General features: G+C 37.5%; 1 long non-coding RNA gene across 3 annotated transcripts; it reads left to right on the top strand.

Moving 5' to 3' along the window:
- The first annotated feature begins 1,390 nt into the window (after positions 1-1,390).
- Positions 1,391-26,542, top strand: LOC120109508. 3 transcript variants are annotated; one of them, XR_005510367.1, is made up of 9 exons: positions 1,391-1,485; positions 4,124-4,351; positions 6,868-7,095; positions 9,609-9,836; positions 15,167-15,395; positions 17,911-18,138; positions 20,990-21,216; positions 23,730-23,957; positions 26,460-26,542. It is a non-coding gene; the product is annotated as an uncharacterized LOC120109508 (long non-coding RNA). The 3 variants fall into 3 exon arrangements; XR_005510369.1 differs by lacking the exon at positions 6,868-7,095; XR_005510368.1 differs by lacking the exon at positions 4,124-4,351 and having other exon boundaries at positions 1,418-1,485.
- The last annotated feature ends 883 nt before the right edge of the window (positions 26,543-27,425 follow it).

The raw sequence follows: 27,425 nt of genomic DNA, 5'->3' as shown, positions 1-27,425 counted from the left end.
TAGCATAGCCAAAAAAAAAACAAAAAAAAACAAAAAAAAAAAAAAAAACAAACGAAAGAAAGCTCGATATAGATTAGAACTAGAAGCAGCAAAACAAACTAGAAGCAGGAATAATTAAAACTTAGAAGGAAGATAAGAACTAGAAGTAAGAAAAAAATCAAGAAGAAAACAAAAATCTAATCCGCTTCCAATTCCGATTGCAAACTGAATGCACCCTAATTCTTACACGCAGGAAGGATAAGATGTTAGATGTACCAATGGAACTGTTTACATAATGAAATAGTATATTCCAACCCTTTTGCTTAATTATTTACATACAAAAGCACATGAATGATATGTGGAATAGCACTGAGTCTTAATTATCCCTAATGTGCAGAACAAGTCTTTATCATTATCATTATTATTATTATTATTATTATTATTATTTTTGGTAAAATGGCTATTCATATTCATGTAACTCTAACATGAGTACATCCAGCCCAGATCACAAAAAAGTAAGGAATACAAAGGAAGAGGCACGGCTGATGCAGACGTCCAAAAAAAAATTCACTAGAATGCTGGACGATAAAGGAGGCGACCCAATCTACTACCGCTGTTCGCCTCTCTGAACACATGTGCTGCCTGAATGACTCCCATCATCTGAGCTAACCTGCGAGCCTCCCAGATAATGGATGACCATCACCATATCTATCCGCTCCACGGATCCAATCAATCATCATAGAAGAGTTCCCCTATAGGTACACTTGCTCGGCCCCAAGCATCCGCCCAGCATAAGATATTCCCTCCCAGGCTGCCCGCAACTCTGCCCCAACTACTGTAAGTCCTAGTGTGCACCGCCCTTCCGCTGCTATCAACCTACCAAAATGGTCCATGATCACAAATCCAACGCCTCCAGACATACCGTTCATCGACCTGCTGCCGTCGAAGTTCACTTTGAGATGACCAAGGGGTGGAGGTTGGGATACCCAAGAAATAAATGCAAACCGGTGCGCTATGACAGCGTGAAGATACCGCCAGATGTCTCTAATCATTTCAGAAGAAAACACAGTGGTAGCGGCGGTAACCTCCCTTGCATGTAGTATAGCTATGTCTACCACCATCCTCAATGGCGACCTTCTCCACTCAAACAAGCCGGCATTTTTGTCCAATCAAATATGGTTGGATAGGTATGCTGTAAGAAACAAGTCATTTTTTTTTTTTAATGGTTACGATAATCCGTCGTTGAATTTCAACTTGATATCGATGATGAGACACCGGTCTGTCGGTCCAGAGTCCAGACCGGTCTGGGAATGAGAAGACTCGGAGATCGAGGATTCAGCCGCCGTTCATCTCGGATCAGACGGTGCGTAATCACTGCCGGTATCTTCACAAACCCTAGCCCTCTTTATATTCCCGGGCCTTGGCTATTTCTCGGCCGAAGTACGCGAGTCCGAGCGCTTCAGGAGGAGCAGAGGGGGAGGCCGCGGCGCTTAGGAGGACAAAATGGTTTGATTTTTTGCTGTTCTTGTCTCGATCCAAATTATCCAACTTATAGTAGCAATATTAATTTGTGCTGTTGTTTTTTTCCGATCGATCGGGGTTTAATAAAGTTTGCAAGCTTTGCCACTTGATCTAGATTTTTGTTCGCAAGGCTCTGAAAATTTTCTTTGCAACTAAAAGTTCTTTATTAGGTTTTATATGAAGTTTTTCTTATTGAAATCTTTTTGTTTTGGGTTGTGAGACATTCATTATCTATGGAGGATTATTTGGTTGGCTATTATCTTGGATCGATCACATAATGCTTTTGTTTTTTCTTTTCCTTTCTTTAAACCGAAGAAGAAAAATGAAGCAACTGAACAGCATGTATGCTTAAATCATTTGCTTTTTTGAATTGCTTGCAAAATCTTCAGAGCATTTGGAAGCAAAGATTTGTTGCTTTCAAAATAGAGTGAAAATAGAACCAGAGAATGGCAGAAGTTTTCTGCAAATGCTATCTTCCACATCAATTTCTAGTTAACCAGTTTGTCGGAAAAAAAAAAAAACAAAGACAGCTCTAATGCCACATAGGTCCTGAACATGGGTGGGATTCATGATTTTTTTTTTTTTTGATACATGCAACTGTAGTTGCTGTAGCTTGATTTGTGTGTGTACGTATGCATGCCTGTGTTTGGAGAGTTTCAAGTGGGAATTGTAAGAACAAAGACCCTATTTAGTTGGATCCACTATAGGAGGTGACTTCACTTGTTGTTTTAACTATATCCTTATGCTTATTTCATTCTAAATATGCTGACATATTAAAAATGAATGAACGTACAATTAACAAAAAAAAGGTATTGATAGAATTTTTTCTTACTTGTAACTTTGCAAACATACATGTATTGTTCGTACTTTCTCTCTTACATATTCAAAAGATTGAACTGGTTGGTTGTTACCTTGGCATCCCTCTCAAAGGTGCTAGAATCATTATTCAAGACATTCAACCTATTAGATTCCACATCTTGGGTCATCTTGATTCAAGGAAATGGAAAACTATATCCATTACAAGTTGTTTATATGTAGCAGAGCAATAATGTTTTGAAGCATTGCGGGGTCAATATGTGGAATGAAGGGAATTGAGTATTAAGACAAGCTGATGGCTTCGATCATAAGCTATCGTAAGCTATAGTTCTGAATTAACTATCTTGAAAGTAAAGCAATCCTCATTGTTGGCTCTTGATAGCAATAAGCAGTCATCGATAAATAGTAGATGGTTGAAAGTACATCTATCTCTCTTTGTTTTATATCTAGACAAGCGTCCAGCATCTATTTCAAGATCAAGAGCCATGTTCAACATTTCAGAGCGCAGTATGAAGAGGTAAAGAGGAAAGGAGAAAGGGGCATCTCAATCGCATAAATGATTTAAAGGTGCTAGTGGAAGAGCCATTAATCAATACGAGAAAATTGGGTTCATGTAACAATCATTAATCCAAGCAATCCACTTCTCAAGGAAAGAAAACTTTCTCATGACACCCTCGTTGGTCTTAGTATACTCGATCATAAGTCCTATTCATATATAGATTAATAGTGATTACAGATTACAGAGTTTCTCCAGCCTTGTGTGATAAATCAATAGCCTCCAGAGCGAAGATGCTACAATAGGGAATAGAAATTAAAGGCCACTTTCTCCTCAAGCACCAAATCATCAATGGCGACCTTTCTAAGAGCTTGGACTTTGTTACTATTTGTTTAAGCCAAATACCCAAATGATTATCATTATAAACGTTCGCATAAAAGTTCCCGCACAATAAGGTCAAAATGGTAAATTTGGTTCTGGCAAGCCGAGAAACCCTAGAAAGCGCTATATAAAACGTCTGCCGCCTCCTGCGTTTCTAAGATGTCGAAGCGAGGTAACGCCTCTCTCGCTTTCTGGCCCTCCCTACCCCCGCCTCCGGATTTTCTCGATATCCTTTGCTTCCATCTTGTGATCTGATTAGGGTTTTATGATCCGATTCATCTAGCCAAATGAATCGCGGTCATGGCATTAGATCCTTTTTGCTTTGCTCAAAGATGTCTTCAGATGAGAGCCTTCTTGTCTTTGTTGTTTGCTTTAGGGAAAACAATAAGAGATCGATGCAGAAGCCTTGCAAGTTTAATCTTTGCTGGATGAATGCGTCCGATTTTAGGGCGATTGTAAGGCTTGATTCCTTCATCAAACCAATTGGATTCCATTTTTTCATTTAAGTTTTGGTCTTCCGTTTTTTCCTCCTGGAAAGCTTACGCTTTATTAGATCTCTCCTGATTTTTTTATCAGTTTCTGCTAGATACGCAGTGAAAAGTCTTGACTCCGCGCCTTCTTATTTGTTTTTTATTAGCATTTTTTTTAAAGATTTTACCATGTTATTTAGATGCTTGTGAGAGACAAGTGATTATTAAGACCGTTTAGGTGTCTATTGATTTATGGTTCTTGTTTTTTATGATTCTTTGTAGGAAAATCTATAATCTCGCATTTCTACTTCCGTTTTCAAACAAAAAAAAGGCTTTTTTTGTCCTTTGTATTTATTTTTGTTATATTCAAGAATTAGTATATTGGTTGTTTTTGGGTAGATTATATTTTAGAATTGAGTTAGCATTGTCTCACCGATTTATCATTTGTTGCAATACATAGGACGAGGAGGTTCTGCCGGAAATAAGTTCCAGATGTCGCTAGGTATGAAGGGCCGTCTCAACCGGTTTCCCACTGCTTGTGTTGGGATATGGTGATGGGGATACGATGATGGCCCCTGTCAAAATGGGTAAGCCTGACCTCAGAAAGAAAAGAAGGTCATGCCTGCTGTCATTGTAACGCAGCGGAGGCCATGTCGCAGAAAGGATGGTGTCTATATGTACTTTGAAGGTATCTCTTTTATTATAAAACTCCGCTTGTATTTTTTTTCTAGTTACCAAAAAAATTATCATAGCAATGCTTTGTCATCTTTTAACGCATCCGTTGATCAGTAGCACCCACTGGATCTGATAGTTAGGTCTGATAGTTGATACTTCAGTTTTGGTGCCGAGCCAAGACCGAGCACTAATACTTCTTTGATTATGTCGGTTATGATATCTGTACCAATCACCAGATGTTAGCTGGTGCACAATGCTACTGCACAATTGGTAACGGAACTTTTTGATTTTTTGATAGATATGATTGTTTGTAATTGCTTTAAGCATGCTACCATGTGTTTTTTCCACACAATACAATTTTCTATTGGCTTCTGTGATTTGACGAAATTATTGAATTTTTGGGCTGATATGATCACCTTATTTATTATTTTGCTGTCTGAGATTTTGAATGTTGTAGCTTGTATTGCTAAATCATCTATTATGTCCATCGAAACATCAGAGAAGTTTTTTTTGGTATCTCATCTTTTTTGCTTTCTCCATTTGCAAGAGTTTTGATCCATTTGATGATGATAGAGAGATTTTTTTCTGAGTGAAAATCTCTGTAACTTGTTGGAGCGAACCCATCATGTTTTGTTTATTGTAAGTGAATGTCACAAAGAATGTCTTTGGATGTTAATGTTTCTTTTGAAAGTGCAATACTTTAAGGAAGTACTTCGACCTAGAAACAGTCTCATGTTCTATTACTTGAGGAAGCAATGTTGTTGCTGTTACCTTTTGGAATTGAACATGAGACATGCATATTCCTTTATTCTTTTGGTTTTTTATTTAAACTAAGAATCAGAGAAGACATGTTGTTTTCTACCCAGCAACAAGGAGTGGCTAGTGTTAGGTGTGACGATGGAGATTTTTCTGGGTGATAATCTCCTTAACTTGTTGGAGCAAACCAATCATGTTTGTAAATTCCTAAGTAAACGTCACATAGAAAGTCTTTGGGTGTTGATGGTTCTTTTAGAAAGTTCAACTTTCAGAAAGTTCCTCCACCTGATGGCAGTCTCATATTCTATCGCCTGGAGAAGCAGCATCGTTGCCATTACCTTTCGAGACTGGCCATGAGGCATACATACACCTCTATTCTTTTTTTTAATTTAAACTAAGCATGGAGTAGATGATTCGTTTTTTACCTAGTTGCTTCTTGCTACAATGTGTAGGTGGCTAGTGTTAAGCGTGACGAAGGAGATTTTTCTGGGTGAAAATATTCTTAACTTTATGGAGCAAACCAATCATGTTTGTAAATTCCTAAGTAAACGTCACATAGAAAGTCCTTTGGGTGTTTATGGTTCTTCTAGAAAGTTCAATCTTTCAGGAAGTTCCTTCACCTGATGGCAGTCTCATATTCCATCGCCTGGAGAAGCAGCATCGCAGCCATTACCTTTCGGGACTGGCCATGAGACATACATACATCTCTATTCTTTTATATTTTTATTAAAACTAAGCATAGAGTAGTTGTGTTTCATGTTTTTACCCAACCAACTTCCCACTACAAGGAGTGGGTGGCTAGTGTTAAGTGTGACGAAGGAGATTTTTCTGGGTGAAAATCTTCTTAACTTGTTGGAGCAAACCAATCATGTTTGTAAATTCCTAAGTAAACATCACGTAGAAAGTCCTTTGGGTGTTGATGGTTCTTCTAGAAAGTTCAATCCTTTCAGAAAGTTCCTCCACTTGATGATGGTCTCATATTCCATCGCCTGGAGAAGCAGCATCGCTGGCATTACCTTTCGGGACTGGCCATGAGACATACATACACCTCTTTTCTTTTATCTTTTTATTTAAACCAAGCATCGAGTAGATGTGTTTTATTTTTTACCCAGCTGCTTCTTGCTGCAAGGAGTGGGTGGCTAGTGTTAAGTGTGACCATGGAGGTTTTTCTGGGTGTCTTCAGATGAGCGCCTTCTTGTCTTTGTTGTTTGCTTTAGGGAAAACAAAAGAGACCGATGTGGAAGCCTTGCAAGTTTAATCTTTGCTGGATGAATGCGTCCGATTTTAGGGCAATTGTAAGGCTTGATTTCTTCATCAAACCAATTGGATTCCATTTTTTCATTCAAGTTTTGGTCTTCCGTTTTTTCCTCCTGGAAAGCTTACGCTTTATTATATCTCTCCTAATTTTTTTATTAGTTTCTGCTAGATACGCAGTGAAAAGTCTTGGACTCCGCACCTTCTTATTTGTTTTTTATTAGCAGATATTTTTTTAAGATTTTACCATGTTATTTAGATGCTTGTGAGAGACAAGTGATTATTAAGACCGTTTAGGTGTCTATTGATTTATGGTTCTCGTTTTTTATGATTCTTTGCAGGAAAATCTATAATCTCGCATTTCTACTTCCGTTTTCAAACCAAAAAAGGCTTTTTTTTGTCCTTTGTATTTATTTTTGTTATATTCAAGAATTAGTATATTGGTTGTTTTGGTGTAGATTATATTTTAGAAATGAGTTAGCATTGTCTCACCGATTTATCATTTGTTGCAATACATAGGACGAGGAGGTTCTGCCGGAAATAAGTTCCAGACGTCGCTAGGTATGAAGGGCCGTCTTAACCGGTTTCCCACTGCTTGTGTTGGGATATGGTGATGGGGATACGGTGATGGCCCCTGTCAAAAAGGGTAAGCCTGACCTCAGAAAGAAAAGAAGGTCATGCCTGCTGTCATTGTAACGCAGCGGAGGCCATGGCACAGAAAGGATGGTGTCTATATGTACTTTGAAGGTATCTCTTTTATTATAAAACTCCGCTTGTATTTTTTTTCTAGTTACCAAAAAAATTATCATAGCAATGCTTTGTCATCTTTTAACGCATCCGTTGATCAGTAGCACCCACTGGATCTGATAGTTAGGTCTGATAGTTGATACTTCAGTTTTGGTGGCGAGCCAAGACCGAGCACTAATACTTCTTTGATTATGTCGGTTATGATATCTGTACCAATCACCAGATGTTAGCTGGTGCACAATGCTACTGCACAATTGGTAACGGAACTTTTTGATTTTTTGATAGATATGATTGTTTGTAATTGCTTTAAGCATGCTACCATGTGTTTTTTTCACACAATACAATTTTCTATTGGCTTCTGTGATTTGACGAAATTATTGAATTTTTGGGCTGATATGATCACCTTATTTATTATTTTGCTGTCTGAGATTTTGAATGTTTGTCGCTTGTATTGCTAAATCATCTATTATGTCCATCGAAACATCAGAGAAGTTTTTTTGGTATCTCATCTTTTTTGCTTTGTCCATTTGCAAGAGAGTTTTGATCCATTTGATGATGATAGAGAGATTTTTTTCTGAGTGAAAATCTCTGTAACTTGTTGGAGCGAACCCATCATGTTTTGTTATTGTAAGTGAATGTCACAAAGAATGTCTTGGATGTTAATGTTTCTTTTGAAAGTGCAATACTTTAAGGAAGTACTTCGACCTAGAAACAGTCTCATGTTTATTACCTGAGGAAGCAATGTTGTTGCTGTTACCTTTTGGAATTGAACATGAGACATGCATATTCCTTTATTCTTTTGGTTTTTTATTTAAACTAAGAATCAGAGAAGGCATGTTGTTTTCTACCCAGCAACAAGGAGTGGCTAGTGTTAGGTGTGATGATGGAGATTTTTCTGGGTGTTAATCTCCTTAACTTGTTGGAGCAAACCAATCATGTTTGTAAATTCCTAAGTAAACATCACATAGAAAGTCTTTGGGTGTTGATGGTTCTTTTAGAAAGTTCAACCTTTCAGAAAGTTCCTCCACTGATGGCAGTCTCATATTCTATCGCCTGGAGAAGCAGCATCGTTGCCATTACCTTTCGGGACTGGCCATTGAGGCATTCATACACCTCTATTCTTTTTTTTTTATTTAAACTAAGCATGGAGTAGATGATTCATTATTTACCTAGTTGCTTCTTGCTACAATGTGTGGGTGCTAGTGTTAAGCGTGCGAAGGAGATTTTTCTGGGTGAAAATCTTCTTAACTTTTTGGAGCAAACCAATCATGTTTTTAAATTCCTAAGTAAACGTCACATAGAAAGTCCTTTGGGTGTTGATGGTTCTTCTAGAAAGTTCAATCCTTTCCGGAAGTTCCTCCACCTGATGGTAGTCTCATATTCCATCGCCTGGAGAAGCAGCGTCGCTGCCATTACCTTTCGGGACTAGCCATGAGACATACATACATCTCTATTCTTTTATATTTTTATTAAAACTAAGCATAGAGTAGTTGTTTTTTCATGTTTTTACCCAACCACTTCCCACTACAAGGAGTGGGTGGCTAGTGTTAAGTGTGACGAAGGAGATTTTTTTGGGTGAAAATCTTCTTAACTTGTTGGAGCAAACCAATCATGTTTGTAAATTCCTAAGTAAACGTTACATAGAAAGTCCTTTGGGTGTTGATGGTTCCTCTAGAAAGTTCAATCCTTTCAGGAAGTTCCTCCACCTCATGATGGTCTCATATTCCATCGCTTGGAAAAGCAGCATCGCTGCCATTACCTTTCGGGACTGGCCAATGAGACATACATACACCTCTTTTCTTTTATTTTTTATTTAAACCAAGCATAGAGTAGATGTGTTTCATTTTTTACCCAGCTGCTTCTTGCTACAATGAGTGGGTGGCTAGTGTTAAGTGTGACCAAGGAGGTTTTTCTGGGTGTCTTCAGATGAGCGCCTTCTTGTCTTTGTTGTTTGCTTTAGGGAAAACAAAAGAGACCGATGTAGAAGCCTTGCAAGTTTAATCTTTGCTGGATGAATGCGTCCGATTTTAGGGCGATTGTAAGGCTTGATTCCTTCATCAAACCAATTGGATTCCATTTTTCATTCAAGTTTTGGTCTTCCGTTTTTTCCTCCTGGAAAGCTTACGCTTTATTAGATCTCTCCTAATTTTTTTATCAGTTTCTGCTAGATACGCAGTGAAAAGTCTTGACTCTACACCTTCTTATTTGTTTTTATTAGCAGATATTTTTTAAGATTTTACCATGTTATTTAGATGCTTGTGAGAGACAAGTGATTATTAAGACCGTTTAGGTGTCCATTGATTTATGGCTCTCGTTTTTTATGATTCTTTGCAGGAAAATCTATAATCTGGCATTTTTACTTCCGTTTTCAAACAAAAAAGGTTTTTTTTTGTCGTTTGTATTTTTTTTTGTTATATTCAAGAATTAGTATATTGGTTGTTTTTGGTGTAGATTATATTTTAGAATTGAGTTAGCATTGTCTCACCGATTTATCATTTGGTTGCAATACATAGGACGAGGAGGTTCTGCCGGAAATAAGTTCCAGATGTCGCTGGGTATGAAGGGCCGTCTCAACCGGTTTCCCACTGCTTGTGTTGGGATATGGTGATGGGGATACGGTGATGGCCCCTGTCAAAAAGGGTAAGCCTGACCTCAAAAAGAAAAGAAGGTCATGCCTGCTGTCATTGTAACGCAGCGGAGGCCATGGCGCAGAAAGGATGGTGTCTATATGTTCTTTGAAGGTATCTCTTTTATTATAAAACTCCGCTTGTATTTTTTTCTAGTTACCAAAAAAATTATCATAGCAATGCTTTGTCATCTTTTAACGGCATCCGTTGATAGTAGCACCCACTGGATCTGATAGTTTGATACTTCAGTTTTTGGTGGCGAGCCAAGACTTAGCACTAATACTTCTTTGATTATGTCGGTTATGATATCCGTACAAATCACCAGATGTTAGCTGGTGCACAATGCTACTGCACAATTGGTAACAGAACTTTTTGATTTTTTGATAGATATGATTGTTTGTAATTGCTTTAAGCATGCTACCATGTGTTTTTTTCCACACAATACAATTTCTATTGGCTTCTGTGATTTGACGAAATTATTGAATTTTTGAGCTGATATGATCACCTTATTTATTATTTTGCTGTCTGAGATTTGAATGCTTGTAGCTTGTATTGCTAAATCATCTATTATGTCCATCGAAACATCAGAGAAGTTTTTTTTGGTATCTCATCTTTTTTGCTTTCTCCATTTGCATGAGAGTTTTGATCCATTTGATGATGATAGAGAGATTTTTTTTCTGAGTGAAAATCTCTGTAACCTTGTTGGAGCGAAACCCATCATGTTTTGTTTATTGTAAGTGAATGTCACAAAGAAAGTCTTTGGATGTTAATGTTTCTTTTGAAAGTGCAATACTTTAAGGAAGTACTTCGACCTAGAAACAGTCTCATGTTCTAATTACCTGAGGAAGCAATGTTGTTGCTGTTACCTTTTGGAATTGAACATGAGACATGCATATTCCTTTATTCTTTTGGTTTTTTATTTAAACTAAGAATCAGAGAAGACATGTTGTTTCTACCCAGCAACAAGGAGTGGCTAGTGTTTGGTGTGACGATGGAGATTTTTCTGGGTGATAATCTCCTTAACTTGTTGGAGCAAACCAATCATGTTTGTAAATTCCTAAGTAAACATAGAAAGTCTTTGGGTGTTGATGGTTCTTTTAGAAAGTTCAACCTTTCAGAAAGTTCCTCCAACCTGATGGCAGTCTCATATTCTATCGCCTGGAGAAGCAGCATCGTTGCCATTACCTTTCGGGACTGGCCATGAGGCATACATACACCTCTATTTTTTTTTATTTAAACTAAGCATGGAGTAGATGATTCATTTTTACCTAGTTGCATCTTGCTACAATGTGTGGGTGGCTAGTGTTGAAGCGTGACGAAGGAGATTTTTTTGGGTGAAAATCTTATTAACTTTTTGGAGCAAACCAATCATGTTTTGTAAATTCCTAAGTAAACGTCACAATAGAAAGTCCTTTGGGTGTTGATGGTTCTTCTAGAAAGTTCAATCCTTTTAGGAAGTTCCTCCACCTGATGGCAGTCTCATATTCCATCGCCTGGAGAAGCAGCATCGGCTGCCATTACCTTTCGGGACTGGCCATGAGACATACATATATCTCTATTCTGTTATATTTTTGTTAAAACTAAGCATAGAGTAGTTGTGTTTCATGTTTTTACCCAAACCACTTCCGACTACAAGGAGTGGGTGGCTAGTGGTTAAGTGTGACGAAGGAGATTTTTTTGGGTGAAAATCTTCTTAACTTGTTGGAGCAAACCAATCATGTTTGTAAATTTCCTAAGTAAATGTCACATAGAAAGCCCTTTGGGTGTTGATGGTTCCTTTAGAAGTTCATCCTTTCAGGAAGTTCCTCCACCTCATGAATGGTCTCATATTCCATCGCCTGGAAAAGGCAGCATCGCTGCCGTTTACCTTTCGGGACTGGCCATGAGACATACATACACCTCTTTTCTTTTATTTTTTTTATTTAAACCAAGCATAGAGTAGATGTGTTTCATGTTTTACCCAGCTGCTTCTTGCTACAAATCAGTGGGTGGCTAGTGTTAAGTGTGACCAAGGAGGTTTTTCTGGGTGTCTTCAGATGAGCGACTTCTTGTCTTTGTTGTTTGCTTTAGGGAAAACAAAAGAGACCGATGTAGAGCCTTGCAAGTTTAATCTTTGCATGGATGAATGCGTCCGATTTTAGGGCGATTTGTAAGGCTTGATTTCCTTCATCAAACCAATTGGATTCCCATTTTTTCATTCAAGTTTTTGGTCTTTCCGTTTTTCCTCCTGGAAAGCTTACGCTTTATTATATCTCTCCTAATTTTTTTATCAGTTTCTGCTAGATACGCTGTGAAAAGTCTTGGACTCCGCACCTTCTTATTTGTTTTTTATTAGCAGATATTTTTTAAGATTTTTACCATGTTATTTAGATGCTTGTGAGAGACAAGTGATTATTAAAGACCGTTTAGGTGTCTATTGATTTATGGTTCTCGTTTTTTATGATTCTTTGCAGGAAAATCTATAATCTCGCATTTCTACTTCCGTTTTCAAACAAAAAATAGGCTTTTTTTTGTCCTTTGTATTTATTTTTGTTATATTCAAGAATTAGTATATTGGTTGTTTTTGGTGTAGATTATATTTTAGAAATTGAGTTAGCATTGTCTCATCCGATTTATCATTTGTTGCAATACATAGGACGAGGAGGTTCTGCCGGAAATAAGTTCCAGATGTCGCTAGGTATGAAGGGCCGTCTCAACCGGTTTCCCATTGCTTGTGTTGGGATATGGTGATGGGGATACGGTGATGGCCCTTGTCAAAAAGGGTAAGCCTGACCTCAGAAAGAAAAGAAGGTCATGCCTGCTGTCATTGTAACGCAGCGGAGGCCCATGGCGCATAAAGGATGGTGTCTATATGTACTTTGAAGGTACTCTTTTCATTATAAAACTCTGCTTGTATTTTTTTTCTTGTTACCAAAAACTTATCATAGCTATGCTTTGTCATCTTTTAACGCATCCGTTGATCAGTAGCACCCACTGGATCTGATAGTTAGATCTGATAGTTGATACTTCAGTTTTGGTGGCGAGCCAAGACCGAGCACTAATACTTCTTTGATTATGTCGGTTATGATATCTGTACCAAACACCAGAATGTTAGCTGGTGCACAATGCTACTGCACAATTGGTAATGGAACTCTTTGATTTTTTGATATATATGATTGTTTGTAATTGCTTTAAGCATGCTACCATGTGTTTTTCCAACACAATACAATTATCTATTGGCTTCTGTGATTTGAACGAAATAATTGAATTTTTGAGCTGATATGATCACCTTATTTATTATTTTGCTGTCTTAGATTTTGAATGTTTGTAGCTTGTATTGCTAAATCATATATTATGTCCATCGAAACATCGGAGAAGTTTTTTTTGGTATCTTATTTTTTTTGTTTTCTCCATTTGCAAGAGAGTTTTGATCCATTTGATGAATGATAGAGAGATTTTTTTCTGGGTGAAAATCTCTGTAACTTGTTGGAGGCGAACCCATCATGTTTTGTTTATTGTAAGTGAATGTCACAAAGAAAGTCTTTGGATGTTAATGTTTCTTTTTGAAAGTGCAATACTGTAAGGAAGTACTTCGACCTAGAAACAGTCTCAATGTTCTATTGCCTGAGGAAGCAATGTTGTTGCTGTTACCTTTTTGGAATTGAACATGAGACATGCATATTCCTTTATTCTTTTGGTTTTTATTGATAACTGAGAATCAGGAGAAGACATGTTGTTTTCTACCCAACTGCCAACAAGGAGTGGCTAGTATTAGGTGTGACGATGGAGATTATTTCTGGGTGATAATCTCCTTAACTTGTTGGAGCAAACCAATCATGTTTGTAAATTTCCTAAGTAAACGTCACATAGAAAGTCTTTGGGTGTTGATGGTTCTTTTAGAAAGTTCAACCTTTCAGAAAGTTCCTCCACTTGATGGCAGTCTCATATTCCTCCGCCTGGAGAAGCAGCATTGCTGCCATTACCTTTGCGGGACTGGCCATTAGACCATACATTACACCTCTATTCTTTTTTTTTAGTTTAAACTAAGCATGGAAGTAGATGATTCATTTTTACCTAGTTGCTTCTTGCTACATATGTGTGGGTGGCTAGTGTTAAGCATGACGAAGGAGATTTTCTGGGTGAAAAATCTTCTTTAAACTTTTTGGAAGGCAAACCAATCATGTTTGTAAAATTCCTTAAGTAAACGTCACATAGAAAAGTCCTTTGGTGTTGATGCGTTCTTCTAGAAAAGTGCAAATCCTTTCAGAAAAGTTCCGTGCCAACCTGAGTTGGCAATCTCATATTCCATCGCCTGGAGAAGCAGCAATACGCTGCCAATTACCTTTCTGGGACTGGGCATGAAGAACATACACACATCTCATATTCTTTTATATTTTATTTCAAAACTAAGTCATATGAGTAGTTGTGTTTCACTGTTTTTACCCAACCACTTTCCCACTACAAGGAAGTGGTGGCTAGTGTTAAGTGCTGACGAGGAGATTTTTCTGGAGTTGAAAATTTTTCTCTAACTGTGTTGGAGCAACAACCCAAATCATGTTTGTAAATTCCATAAGTAAACATCACGTAGAAAGTCCCTTTGGTAGTTGATGTTCTCTAGAAAGTCCAATGCCTTTCAGAAAGTTCCTCCCACTTGATGGATGGTCTCATATTCCATCGCCTGGAGAAAGCCAGCATCGCTGCCATTACCTTTCGGGACTGGCAATGAGAAATACATACACCTCTTTTCTTTTATCTTTTTATTTAAACCAAGCATAGAGTAGATGTGTTTTCATTTTTTTACCCAGCTGCTTCTTGCTGCAAGGAGTGGGCGGCTAGTGTTAAGTGTGACCAAGGAGGTTTTTCTGGGCGTCTTCAGATGAGCGCCTTCTTGTCTTTGTTGTTTGCTTTAGGGAAAACAAAAGAGACCGATGTGGAAGCCTTGCAAGTTTAATCTTTGCTGGATGAATGCGTCCGATTTTAGGGCGATTGTAAGGCTTGATTCCTTCATCAAACCAATTGGATTCCATTTTTTCATTCAAGTTTTGGTCTTCCGTTTTTTCCTCCTGGAAAGCTTACGCTTTATTATATCTCTCCTAATTTTTTTTATCAGTTTCTGCTAGATACGCAGTGAAAAGTCTTGACTCCGCACCTTCTTATTTGTTTTTTATTAGCAGATATTTTTTAAGATTTTACCATGTTATTTAGATGCTTGTGAGAGACAAGTGATTATTAAGACCGTTTAGGTGTCTATTGATTTATGGTTCTCGTTTTTTATGATTCTTTGCAGGAAAATCTATAATCTCGCATTTCTACTTCCGTTTTTCAAACAAAAAAGGCTTTTTTTGTCCTTTGTATTTCTTTTTGTTATATTCAAGAATTAGTATATTGGTTGTTTTTGGCGTAGATTATATTTTAGAATTGAGTTAGCATTGTCTCACCGATTTATCATTTGTTGGAATACATAGGACGAGGAGGTTCTGCCGGAAATAAGTTCCAGACGTCGCTATGTATGAAGGGCCGTCTCAACCGGTTTCCCACCGCTTGTGTTGGGATATGGTGATGGGGATACGGTGATGGACCCTGTCAAAAAAGGGTAAGCCTGACCTCAAAAAGAAAAGAAGGTCATGCCTGCTGTCATTGTAACGCAGCGGAGGCCATGGCGCAGAAAGGATGGTGTCTATATGTACTTTGAAGGTATCTCTTTTATTATAAAACTCCGCTTGTATTTTTTTTCTAGTTACCAAAAAAATTATCATAGCAATGCTTTGTCATCTTTTAGCGCATCCGTTGATAGTAGCACCCACTGGATCTGATAGTTAGGTCTGATAGTTGATACTTCGGTTTTGGTGGCGAGCCAAGACCGAGCACTAATACTTCTTTGATTATGTCGGTTATGATATCTGTACCAATCACCAGATGTTAGCTGGTGCACAATACTACTGCACAATTGGTAACAGAACTTTTTGATTTTTTGATAGATATGATTGTTTGGAATTGCTTTAAGCATGCTACCATGTGTTTTTTCCACACAATACAATTTTCTATTGGCTTCTGTGATTTGACGAAATTATTGAATTTTTGAGCTGATATGATCACCTTATTTATTATTTTGCTGTCTGAGATTTTGAATGTTTGTAGCTTGTATTGCTAAATCATCTATTATGTCCATCGAAACATCAGAGAAGTTTTTTTTGGTATCTCATCTTTTTTGCTTTCTCCATTTGCATGAGAGTTTTGATCCATTTGATGATGATAGAGAGATTTTTTTTCTGAGTGAAAATCTCTGTAACTTGTTGGAGCGAACCCATCATGTTTTGTTTATTGTAAGTGAATGTCACAAAGAAAGTCTTTGGATGTTAATGTTTCTTTTGAAAGTGCAATACTTTAAGGAAGTACTTCGACCTAGAAACAGTCTCATGTTCTATTACCTGAGGAAGCAATGTTGTTGCTGTTACCTTTTGGAATTGAACATGAGACATGCATATTCCTTTATTCTTTTGGTTTTTTATTTAAACTAAGAATCAGAGAAGACATGTTGTTTTCTACCCAGCAACAAGGAGTGGCTAGTGTTTGGTGTGACGATGGAGATTTTTCTGGGTGATAATCTCCTTAACTTGTTGGAGCAAACCAATCATGTTTGTAAATTCCTAAGTAAACATAGAAAGTCTTTGGGTGTTGATGGTTCTTTTAGAAAGTTCAACCTTTCAGAAAGTTCCTCCACCTGATGGCAGTCTCATATTCTATCGCCTGGAGAAGCAGCATCGTTGCCATTACCTTTCGGGACTGGCCATGAGGCATACATACACCTCTATTTTTTTTTTATTTAAACTAAGCATGGAGTAGATGATTCATTTTTTACCTAGTTGCATCTTGCTACAATGTGTGGGTGGCTAGTGTTGAGCGTGACGAAGGAGATTTTTTTGGGTGAAAATCTTATTAACTTTTTGGAGCAAACCAATCATGTTTGTAAATTCCTAAGTAAACGTCACATAGAAAGTCCTTTGGGTGTTGATGGTTCTTCTAGAAAGTTCAATCCTTTTAGGAAGTTCCTCCACCTGATGGCAGTCTCATATTCCATCGCCTGGAGAAGCAGCATCGCTGCCATTTACCTTTCGGGACTGGCCATGAGACATACATATATCTCTATTCTGTTATATTTTTGTTAAAACTAAGCATAGAGTAGTTGTGTTTCATGTTTTTACCCAACCACTTCCGACTACAAGGAGTGGGTGGCTAGTGTTAAGTGTGACGAAGGAGATTTTTTTGGGTGAAAATCTTCTTAACTTGTTGGAGGCAAACCAATCATGTTTGTAAATTCCTAAGTAAATGTCACATAGAAAGCCCTTTGGGTGTTGATGGTTCCTTTAGAAAGTTCAATCCTTTCAGGAAGTTCCTCCACCTCATGATGGTCTCATATTCCATCGCCTGGAAAAGCAGCATCGCTGCCGTTTACCTTTCGGGACTGGCCATGAGACATACATACACCTCTTTTCTTTTATTTTTTTATTTAAACCAAGCATAGAGTAGATGTGTTTCATGTTTTACCCAGCTGCTTCTTGCTACAATCAGTGGGTGGCTAGTGTTAAGTGTGACCAAGGAGGTTTTTCTGGGTGTCTTCAGATGAGCGACTTCTTGTCTTTGTTGTTTGCTTTAGGGAAAACAAAAGAGACCGATGTAGGAGCCTTGCAAGTTTAATCTTTGCTGGATGAATGCGTCCGATTTTAGGGCGATTGTAAGGCTTGATTCCTTCATCAAACCAATTGGATTCCATTTTTTCATTCAAGTTTTGGTCTTCCGTTTTTTCCTCCTGGAAAGCTTACGCTTTATTATATCTCTCCTAATTTTTTTATCAGTTTCTGCTAGATACGCTGTGAAAAGTCTTGACTCCGCACCTTCTTATTTGTTTTTTATTAGCAGATATTTTTTAAGATTTTACCATGTTATTTAGATGCTTGTGAGAGACAAGTGATTATTAAGACCGTTTAGGTGTCTATTGATTTATGGTTCTCGTTTTTTATGATTCTTTGCAGGAAAATCTATAATCTCGCATTTCTACTTCCGTTTTCAAACAAAAAATAGGCTTTTTTTGTCCTTTGTATTTATTTTTGTTATATTCAAGAATTAGTATATTGGTTGTTTTTGGTGTAGATTATATTTTAGAATTGAGTTAGCATTGTCTCACCGATTTATCATTTGTTGCAATACATAGGACGAGGAGGTTCTGCCGGAAATAAGTTCCAGATGTCGCTAGGTATGAAGGGCCGTCTCAACCGGTTTCCCATTGCTTGTGTTGGGATATGGTGATGGGGATACGGTGATGGCCCTTGTCAAAAAGGGTAAGCCTGACCTCAGAAAGAAAAGAAGGTCATGCCTGCTGTCATTGTAACGCAGCGGAGGCCATGGCGCATAAAGGATGGTGTCTATATGTACTTTGAAGGTATCTCTTTTATTATAAAAACTCTGCTTGTATTTTTTTTCTTGTTACCAAAAAACTTATCATAGCTATGCTTTGTCATCTTTTAACGCATCCGTTGATCAGTAGCACCCACTGGATCTGATAGTTAGATCTGATAGTTGATACTTCAGTTTTGGTGGCGAGCCAAGACCGAGCACTAATACTTCTTTGATTATGTCGGTTATGATATCTGTACCAAACACCAGATGTTAGCTGGTGCACAATGCTACTGCACAATTGGTAATGGAACTCTTTGATTTTTTGATATATATGATTGTTTGTAATTGCTTTAAGCATGCTACCATGTGTTTTTTCCACACAATACAATTATCTATTGGCTTCTGTGATTTGACGAAATAATTGAATTTTTGAGCTGATATGATCACCTTATTTATTATTTTGCTGTCTTAGATTTTGAATGTTTGTAGCTTGTATTGCTAAATCATATATTATGTCCATCGAAACATCGGAGAAGTTTTTTTGGTATCTTATTTTTTTTGTTTTCTCCATTTGCAAGAGAGTTTTGATCCATTTGATGATGATAGAGAGATTTTTTTCTGGGTGAAAATCTCTGTAACTTGTTGGAGCGAACCCATCATGTTTTGTTTATTGTAAGTGAATGTCACAAAGAAAGTCTTTGGATGTTAATGTTTCTTTTGAAAGTGCAATACTGTAAGGAAGTACTTCGACCTAGAAACAGTCTCATGTTCTATTGCCTGAGGAAGCAATGTTGTTGCTGTTACCTTTTGGAATTGAACATGAGACATGCATATTCCTTTATTCTTTTGGTTTTTTATTGAAACTGAGAATCAGAGAAGACATGTTGTTTTCTACCCAGCAACAAGGAGTGGCTAGTATTAGGTGTGACGATGGAGATTTTTCTGGGTGATAATCTCCTTAACTTGTTGGAGCAAACCAATCATGTTTGTAAATTTCTAAGTAAACGTCACATAGAAAGTCTTTGGGTGTTGATGGTTCTTTTAGAAAGTTCAACCTTTCAGAAAGTTCCTCCACCTGATGGCAGTCTTATATTCCTCCGCCTGGAGAAGCAGCATTGCTGCCATTACCTTTCGGGACTGGCCATTAGACATACATACACCTCTATTCTTTTTTTTTAGTTAAACTAAGCATGGAGTAGATGATTCATTTTTTACCTAGTTGCTTCTTGCTACAATGTGTGGGTGGCTAGTGTTAAGCATGACGAAGGAGATTTTTCTGGGTGAAAATCTTCTTAATTTTTGGAGCAAACCAATCATGTTTGTAAATTCCTAAGTAAACGTCACATAGAAAGTCCTTTGGGTGTTGATGGTTCTTCTAGAAAGTTCAACCTTTCAGAAAGTTCCTCCACCTGATGGCAGTCTCATATTCCATCGCCTGGAGAAGCAGCATCGCTGCCATTACCTTTCGGGACTGGCCATGAGACATACGTACACCTCTATTCTTTTTTTTTAATATTTAAACTAAGCATGGAGTAGATGATTCATTTTTTACCTAGTTGCTTCTTGCTACAATGTGTGGGTGGCTAGTGTTAAGCGTGACGAAGGAGATTTTTCTGGATGAAAATCTTCTTAACTTTTTGGAGCAAACCAATCATGTTTGTAAATTCCTAAGTAAACGTCACATAGAAAGTCCTTTGGGTGTTGATGGTTCTTCTAGAAAGTTCAATCCTTTCAGAAAGTTCCTCCACCTGATGGCAATCTCATATTCCATCGCCTGGAGAAGCAGCATCGCTGCCATTACCTTTCGGGACTGGCCATGAGACATACACACATCTCTATTCTTTTATATTTTTATTAAAACTAAGCATAGAGTAGTTGTGTTTCATGTTTTTACCCAACCACTTCCACTACAAGGAGTGGGTGGCTAGTGTTAAGTGTGACGAAGGAGATTTTTCTGGGTGAAAATCTTCTTAACTTGTTGGAGCAAACCAATCATGTTTGTAAATTCCTAAGTAAACATCACGTAGAAAGTCCTTTGGGTGTTGATGGTTCTTCTAGAAAGTTCAATCCTTTCAGAAAGTTCCTCCACTTGATGATGGTCTCATATTCCATCGCCTGGAGAAGCAGCATCGCTGCCATTACCTTTCGGACTGGCAATGAGAAATACATACACCTCTTTTCTTTTATCTTTTTATTTAAACCAAGCATAGAGTAGATGTGTTTCATTTTTTACCCAGCTGCTTCTTGCTGCAAGGAGTGGGCGGCTAGTGTTAAGTGTGACCAAGGAGGTTTTTCTGGGCGTCTTCAGATGAGCGCCTTCTTGTCTTTGTTGTTTGCTTTAGGGAAAACAAAAGAGACCGATGTGGAAGCCTTGCAAGTTTAATCTTTGCTGGATGAATGCGTCCGATTTTAGGGCGATTGTAAGGCTTGATTCCTTCATCAAACCAATTGGATTCCATTTTTTCATTCAAGTTTTGGTCTTCCGTTTTTTCCTCCTGGAAAGCTTACGCTTTATTATATCTCTCCTAATTTTTTTATCAGTTTCTGCTAGATACGCAGTGAAAGTCTTGACTCCGCACCTTCTTATTTGTTTTTTATTAGCAGATATTTTTTAAGATTTTACCATGTTATTTAGATGCTTGTGAGAGACAAGTGATTATTAAGACCGTTTAGGTGTCTATTGATTTATGGTTCTCGTTTTTTATGATTCTTTGCAGGAAAATCTATAATCTCGCATTTCTACTTCCGTTTTCAAACAAAAAAGGCTTTTTTTGTCCTTTGTATTTCTTTTTGTTATATTCAAGAATTAGTATATTGGTTGTTTTTGGCGTAGATTATATTTTAGAATTGAGTTAGCATTGTCTCACCGATTTATCATTTGTTGGAATACATAGGACGAGGAGGTTCTGCCGGAAATAAGTTCCAGACGTCGCTAGGTATGAAGGGCCGTCTCAACCGGTTTCCCACCGCTTGTGTTGGGATATGGTGATGGGATACGGTGATGGACCCTGTCAAAAAGGGTAAGCCTGACCTCAAAAAGAAAAGAAGGTCATGCCTGCTGTCATTGTAACGCAGCGGAGGCCATGGCGCAGAAAGGATGGTGTCTATATGTACTTTGAAGGTATCTCTTTTATTATAAAACTCCGCTTGTATTTTTTTTCTAGTTACCAAAAAAATTATCATAGCAATGCTTTGTCATCTTTTAGCGCATCCGTTGATAGTAGCACCCACTGGATCTGATAGTTAGGTCTGATAGTTGATACTTCGGTTTTGGTGGCGAGCCAAGACCGAGCACTAATACTTCTTTGATTATGTCGGTTATGATATCTGTACCAATCACCAGATGTTAGCTGGTGCACAATACTACTGCACAATTGGTAACAGAACTTTTTGATTTTTGATAGATATGATTGTTTGGAATTGCTTTAAGCATGCTACCATGTGTTTTTTCCACACAATACAATTTTCTATTGGCTTCTGTGATTTGACGAAATTATTGAATTTTTGAGCTGATATGATCACCTTATTTATTATTTTGCTGTCTGAGATTTTGAATGTTTGTAGCTTGTATTGCTAAATCATCTATTATGTCCATCGAAACATCAGAGAAGTTTTTTTTGGTATCTCATCTTTTTTGCTTTCTCCATTTGCATGAGAGTTTTGATCCATTTGATGATGATAGAGAGATTTTTTTTCTGAGTGAAAATCTCTGTAACTTGTTGGAGCGAACCCATCATGTTTTGTTTATTGTAAGTGAATGTCACAAAGAAAGTCTTTGGATGTTAATGTTTCTTTTGAAAGTGCAATACTTTAAGGAAGTACTTCGACCTAGAAACAGTCTCATGTTCTATTACCTGAGGAAGCAATGTTGTTGCTGTTACCTTTTGGAATTGAACATGAGACATGCATATTCCTTTATTCTTTTGGTTTTTTATTTAAACTAAGAATCAGAGAAGACATGTTGTTTTCTACCCAGCAACAAGGAGTGGCTAGTGTTGGTGTGACGATGGAGATTTTTCTGGGTGATAATCTCCTTAACTTGTTGGAGCAAACCAATCATGTTTGTAAATTCCTAAGTAAACATAGAAAGTCTTTGGGTGTTGATGGTTCTTTTAGAAAGTTCAACCTTTCAGAAAGTTCCTCCACCTGATGGCAGTCTCATATTCTATCGCCTGGAGAAGCAGCATCGTTGCCATTACCTTTCGGGACTGGCCCATGAGCATACATACACCTCTATTTTTTTTTTTATTTAAACTAAGCATGGAGTAGATGATTCATTTTTTACCTAGTTGCATCTTGCTACAATGTGTGGGTGGCTAGTGTTGAGCGTGACGAAGGAGATTTTTTTGGGTGAAAATCTTATTAACTTTTTGGAGCAAACCAATCATGTTTGTAAATTCCTAAGTAAACGTCACATAGAAAGTCCTTTGGGTGTTGATGGTTCTTCTAGAAAGTTCAATCCTTTTAGGAAGTTCCTCCACCTGATGGCAGTCTCATATTCCATCGCCTGGAGAAGCAGCATCGCTGCCATTACCTTTCGGGACTGGCCATGAGACATACATATATCTCTATTCTGTTATATTTTTGTTAAAACTAAGCATAGAGTAGTTGTGTTTCATGTTTTTACCCAACCACTTCCGACTACAAGGGAGTGGGTGGCTAGTGTTAAGTGTGACGAAGGAGATTTTTTTGGGTGAAAATCTTCTTAACTTGTTGGAGCAAACCAATCATGTTTGTAAATTCCTAAGTAAATGTCACATAGAAAGCCCTTTGGGTGTTGATGGTTCCTTTAGAAAGTTCAATCCTTTCAGGAAGTTCCTCCACCTCATGATGGTCTCATATTCCATCGCCTGGAGAAAGCAGCATCGCTGCCGTTACTTTCGGGACTGGCCATGAGACATACATACACCTCTTTTCTTTTATTTTTTTATTTAAACCAAGCATTAGAGTAGATGTGTTTCATGTTTTACCCAGCTGCTTCTTGCTACAATCAGTGGGTGGCTAGTGTTAAGTGTGACCAAGGAGGTTTTTCTGGGTGTCTTCAGATGAGCGACTTCTTGTCTTTGTTGTTTGCTTTAGGGAAAACAAAAGAGACCGATGTAGAGCCTTGCAAGTTTAATCTTTGCTGGATGAATGCGTCCGATTTTAGGGCGATTGTAAGGCTTGATTCCTTCATCAAACCAATTGGATTTCCATTTTTTTCATTCAAGTTTTGGTCTTCCGTTTTTTCCTCCTGGAAAGCTTACGCTTTATTATATCTCTCCTAATTTTTTTATCAGTTTCTGCTAGATACGCTGTGAAAGTCTTGACTCCGCACCTTTCTTAATTTGTTTTTTATTAGCAGATTTTTTTTAAGATTTTACCATGTTATTTAGATGCTTGTGAGAGACAGTGATTATTAAGGACCGTTTAGGTGTCTATTGATTTAATGGTTCTCGTTTTTTATGATTCTTTGCAGGAAAATCTATAATCTGGCATTTCTACTTCCGTTTTCAAACAAAAAAGGCTTTTTTTGTCCTTTGTATTTATTTTTGTTATATTCAAGAATTAGTATATTGGTTTCTTTTGGTGTAGATTATATTTAGAATTGAGTTTAGCATTGTCTCACCGATTATCATTTGTTGCAATACATAGGACGAGGAGGTTCTGCCGGAAATAAGTTCCAGATGTCGCTAGGTATGAAGGGCCGTCTCAACCGGTTTCCCACTGCTTGTGTTGGGATATGGTGATGGGGATACGGTGATGGCCGCTGTCAAAAAGGGTAAGCCTGACCTCAGAAAGAAAAGAAGGTCATGCCTGCTGTCATTGTAACGCAGCGGAGGCCATGGCGCATAAAGGATGGTGTCTATATGTACTTTGAAGGTATCTCTTTTATTATAAACTCTGCTTGTATTTTTTTTTCTTGTTACCAAAAAACTTATCATAGCTATGCTTTGTCATCTTTTAACGCATCCGTTGATCAGTAGCACCCACTGGATCTGATAGTTAGATCTGATAGTTGATACTTCAGTTTTGGTGGCGAGCCAAGACCGAGCACTAATACTTCTTTGATTATGTCGGTTATGATATCTGTACCAAACACCAGATGTTAGCTGGTGCACAATGCTACTGCACAATTGGTAATGGAACTCTTTGATTTTTTGATATATATGATTGTTTGTAATTGCTTTAAGCATGCTACCATGTGTTTTTTCCACACAATACAATTATCTATTGGCTTCTGTGATTTGACGAAATAATTGAATTTTTGAGCTGATATGATCACCTTATTTATTATTTTGCTGTCTTAGATTTTGAATGTTGTAGCTTGTATTGCTAAATCATCTATTATGTCCATCGAAACATCGGAGAAGTTTTTTTTGGTATCTTATTTTTTTTGTTTTCTCCATTTGCAAGAGAGTTTTGATCCATTTGATGATGATAGAGAGATTTTTTCTGAGTGAAAATCTCTGTAACTTGTTGGAGCGAACCCATCATGTTTTGTTTATTGTAAGTGAATGTCACAAAGAAAGTCTTTGGATGTTAATGTTTCTTTTGAAAGTGCAATACTGTAAGGAAGTACTTCGACCTAGAAAAGGTCTCATGTTCTATTGCCTGAGGAAGCAATGTTGTTGCTGTTACCTTTTGGAATTGAACATGAGACATGCATATTCCTTTATTCTTTTGTTTTTTATTGAAACTGAGAATCAGAGAAGACATGTTGTTTTCTACCCAGCAACAAGGAGTGGCTAGTATTAGGTGTGACGATGGAGATTTTTCTGGGTGATAATCTCCTTAACTTGTTGGAGCAAACCAATCATGGTTTGTAAATTCTAAGTAAACGTCACATAGAAAGTCTTTGGGTGTTGATGGTTCTTTTAGAAAGTTTCAACCTTTCAGAAAGTTCCTCCACCTGATGGCAGTCTTATATTCCTCCGCCTGGAGAAGCAGCATTGCTGCCATTACCTTTCGGGACTGGCCATTAGACATACATACACCTCTATTCTTTTTTTTTAGATTAAACTAAGCATGGAGTAGATGATTCATTTTTTACCTAGTTGCTTCTTGCTACAATGTGTGGGTGGCTAGTGTTAAGCGATGACGAAGGAGATTTTTCTGGGTGAAAATCTTCTTAATTTTTTGGAGCAAACCAATCATGTTTGTAAATTCCTAAGTAAACGTCACATAGAAAGTCCTTTGGGTGTTGATGGTTCTTCTAGAAAGTTCAAACCTTACGGAAGTTCCTCCACCTGATGGCAGTCTCATATTCCATCGCCTGGAGAAGCAGCATCGCTGCCATTACCTTTCGGGACTGGCCATGAGACATACATACATCTTTATTCTTTTGTTATTTTTATTAAAACTAAGCATTAGAGTAGTTGTGTTTCGGTTTTACCCCAACCACTTCCCACTACAGGGTGTGTGGTGGCTAGTTGTTAAGTGTGACGAAGGAGATTTTTCTGGGTGAAATCTTTCTTAACTTGTTGGAGCAAACCAATCATTTTGTAAATTCCTAAGTAACGTCACATAGAAATTTTTGGGTGTTGATGGTTCTTCTAGAAAGTTCAATCCTTTCAGGAAGTTCCTCACCCTGATGATGGTCTCATATTCCATCGCCTGGAGAAGCAGCATCGCTGCCATTACCTTTCGGGACTGGCCATGAGACATACATACACCTCTTTCTTTTATTTTTTTATTTAAACCAAGCATAGAGTAGATGTGTTTCATTTTTTACCCAGCTGCTTCTTGCTGCAAGGAGTGGTGGCTAGTGTTAAGTGTAACCAAGGAGGTTTTTCTGGGTGTCTTCAGATGACGCCTTCTTGTCTTTGTTGTTTGCTTTAGGGAAAACAAAGAGACCGATGTAGAAGCCTTGCAAGTTTAATCTTTGCTGGATGAATGCGTCCGATTTTAGGGCGATTGTAAGGCTTGATTCCTTCATCAACCAATTGGATTTCATTTTTTCATTCAAGTTTTGGTCTTCCGTTTTTTCCTCCTGGAAAGTTACGCTTTATTAGATCTCTCCTAATTTTTTTATCAGTTTCTGCTAGATACGCAGTGAAAAGTCTTGACTCCACACCTTCTTATTTGTTTTTATTAGCAGATATTTTTAAGATTTTACCATGTTATTAGATGCTTGTGAGAGACAAGTGATTATTAAGACCGTTAGGTATCTATTGATTTATGGCTCTCGTTTTTTATGATTCTATGCAGGAAAATCTATAATCTGGCATTTCTACTTCAGTTTTCAAACAAAAAAGGCTTTTTTTGTCCTTTGTATTTATTTTTGTTATATTCAAGAATTATATATTGGTTGTTTTGGTGTGGATTATATTTAGAATTGAGTTAGCATTGTCTCACCGATTTATCATTTGTTGCAATACATAGGACGAGGAGGTTCTGCCGGAAATAAGTTCCAGATGTCGCTGGGTATGAAGGGCCGTCTCAACCGGTTTCCCACTGCTTGTGTTGGATATGTGATGGGATACGGTGATGGCCGCTGTCAAAAAGGGTAAGCCTGACCTCAAAAAGAAAAGAATCATGCCTGCTGTCATTGTAACGCAGCGGAGGCGATGGCCGCAGAAAGGATGGTGTCTATATGTACTTTGAAGGTATCTCTTTTATTATAAAACTCCGCTTGTATTTTTTTTCTAGTTACCAAAAAATTATCATAGCTATGCTTTGTCATCTTTTAACGCATCCGTTGATCAGTAGCACCCACTGGATCTGATAGTTAGATCTGATAGTTGATACTTCAGTTTTGGTGGCGAGCCAAGACCGAGCACTAATACTTCTTTGATTATGTCGGTTATGATATCTGTACCAATCACCAGATGTTAGCTGGTGCACAATGCTATGCACAATTGGTAACGGAACTTTTTGATTTTTTGATATATATGATTGTTTGTAATTGCTTTAAGCATGCTACCATGTCTTTTTTCCACACAATACAATTTTCTATTGGCTTCTGTGATTTGACGAAATTATTGAATTTTTAAGTGATATGATCACCTTATTTATTATTTTGCTGTCTTAGATTTTGAATGTTTGTAGCTTGTATTGCTAAATCATCTATTATGTCCATCGAAACATCAGAGAAGTTTTTTTTGGTATCTCATCTTTTTTGTTTCTCCATTTGCAAGAGAGTTTTAATCCATTTGATGATGATAGAGAGATTTTTTTCTGGTGAAAATCTCTGTAACTTGTTGGAGCGAACCCATCATGTTTTGTTTATTGTAAGTGAATGTCACAAAGAAAGTCTTTGGATGTTAATGTTTCTTTTGAAAGTGCAATACTTTAAGGAAGTACTTCGACCTAGAAACAGTCTCATGTTCTATTGCCTGAGGAAGCAAT

Source organism: Phoenix dactylifera, unplaced genomic scaffold (genome assembly GCF_009389715.1).
Source record: "Phoenix dactylifera cultivar Barhee BC4 unplaced genomic scaffold, palm_55x_up_171113_PBpolish2nd_filt_p 002306F, whole genome shotgun sequence".
NCBI classification, from domain to species: Eukaryota; Viridiplantae; Streptophyta; class Magnoliopsida; order Arecales; family Arecaceae; genus Phoenix; species Phoenix dactylifera.
Note: the sequence above shows the minus strand (reverse complement) of the source record. Positions and strands in the feature narration are given on the sequence as shown.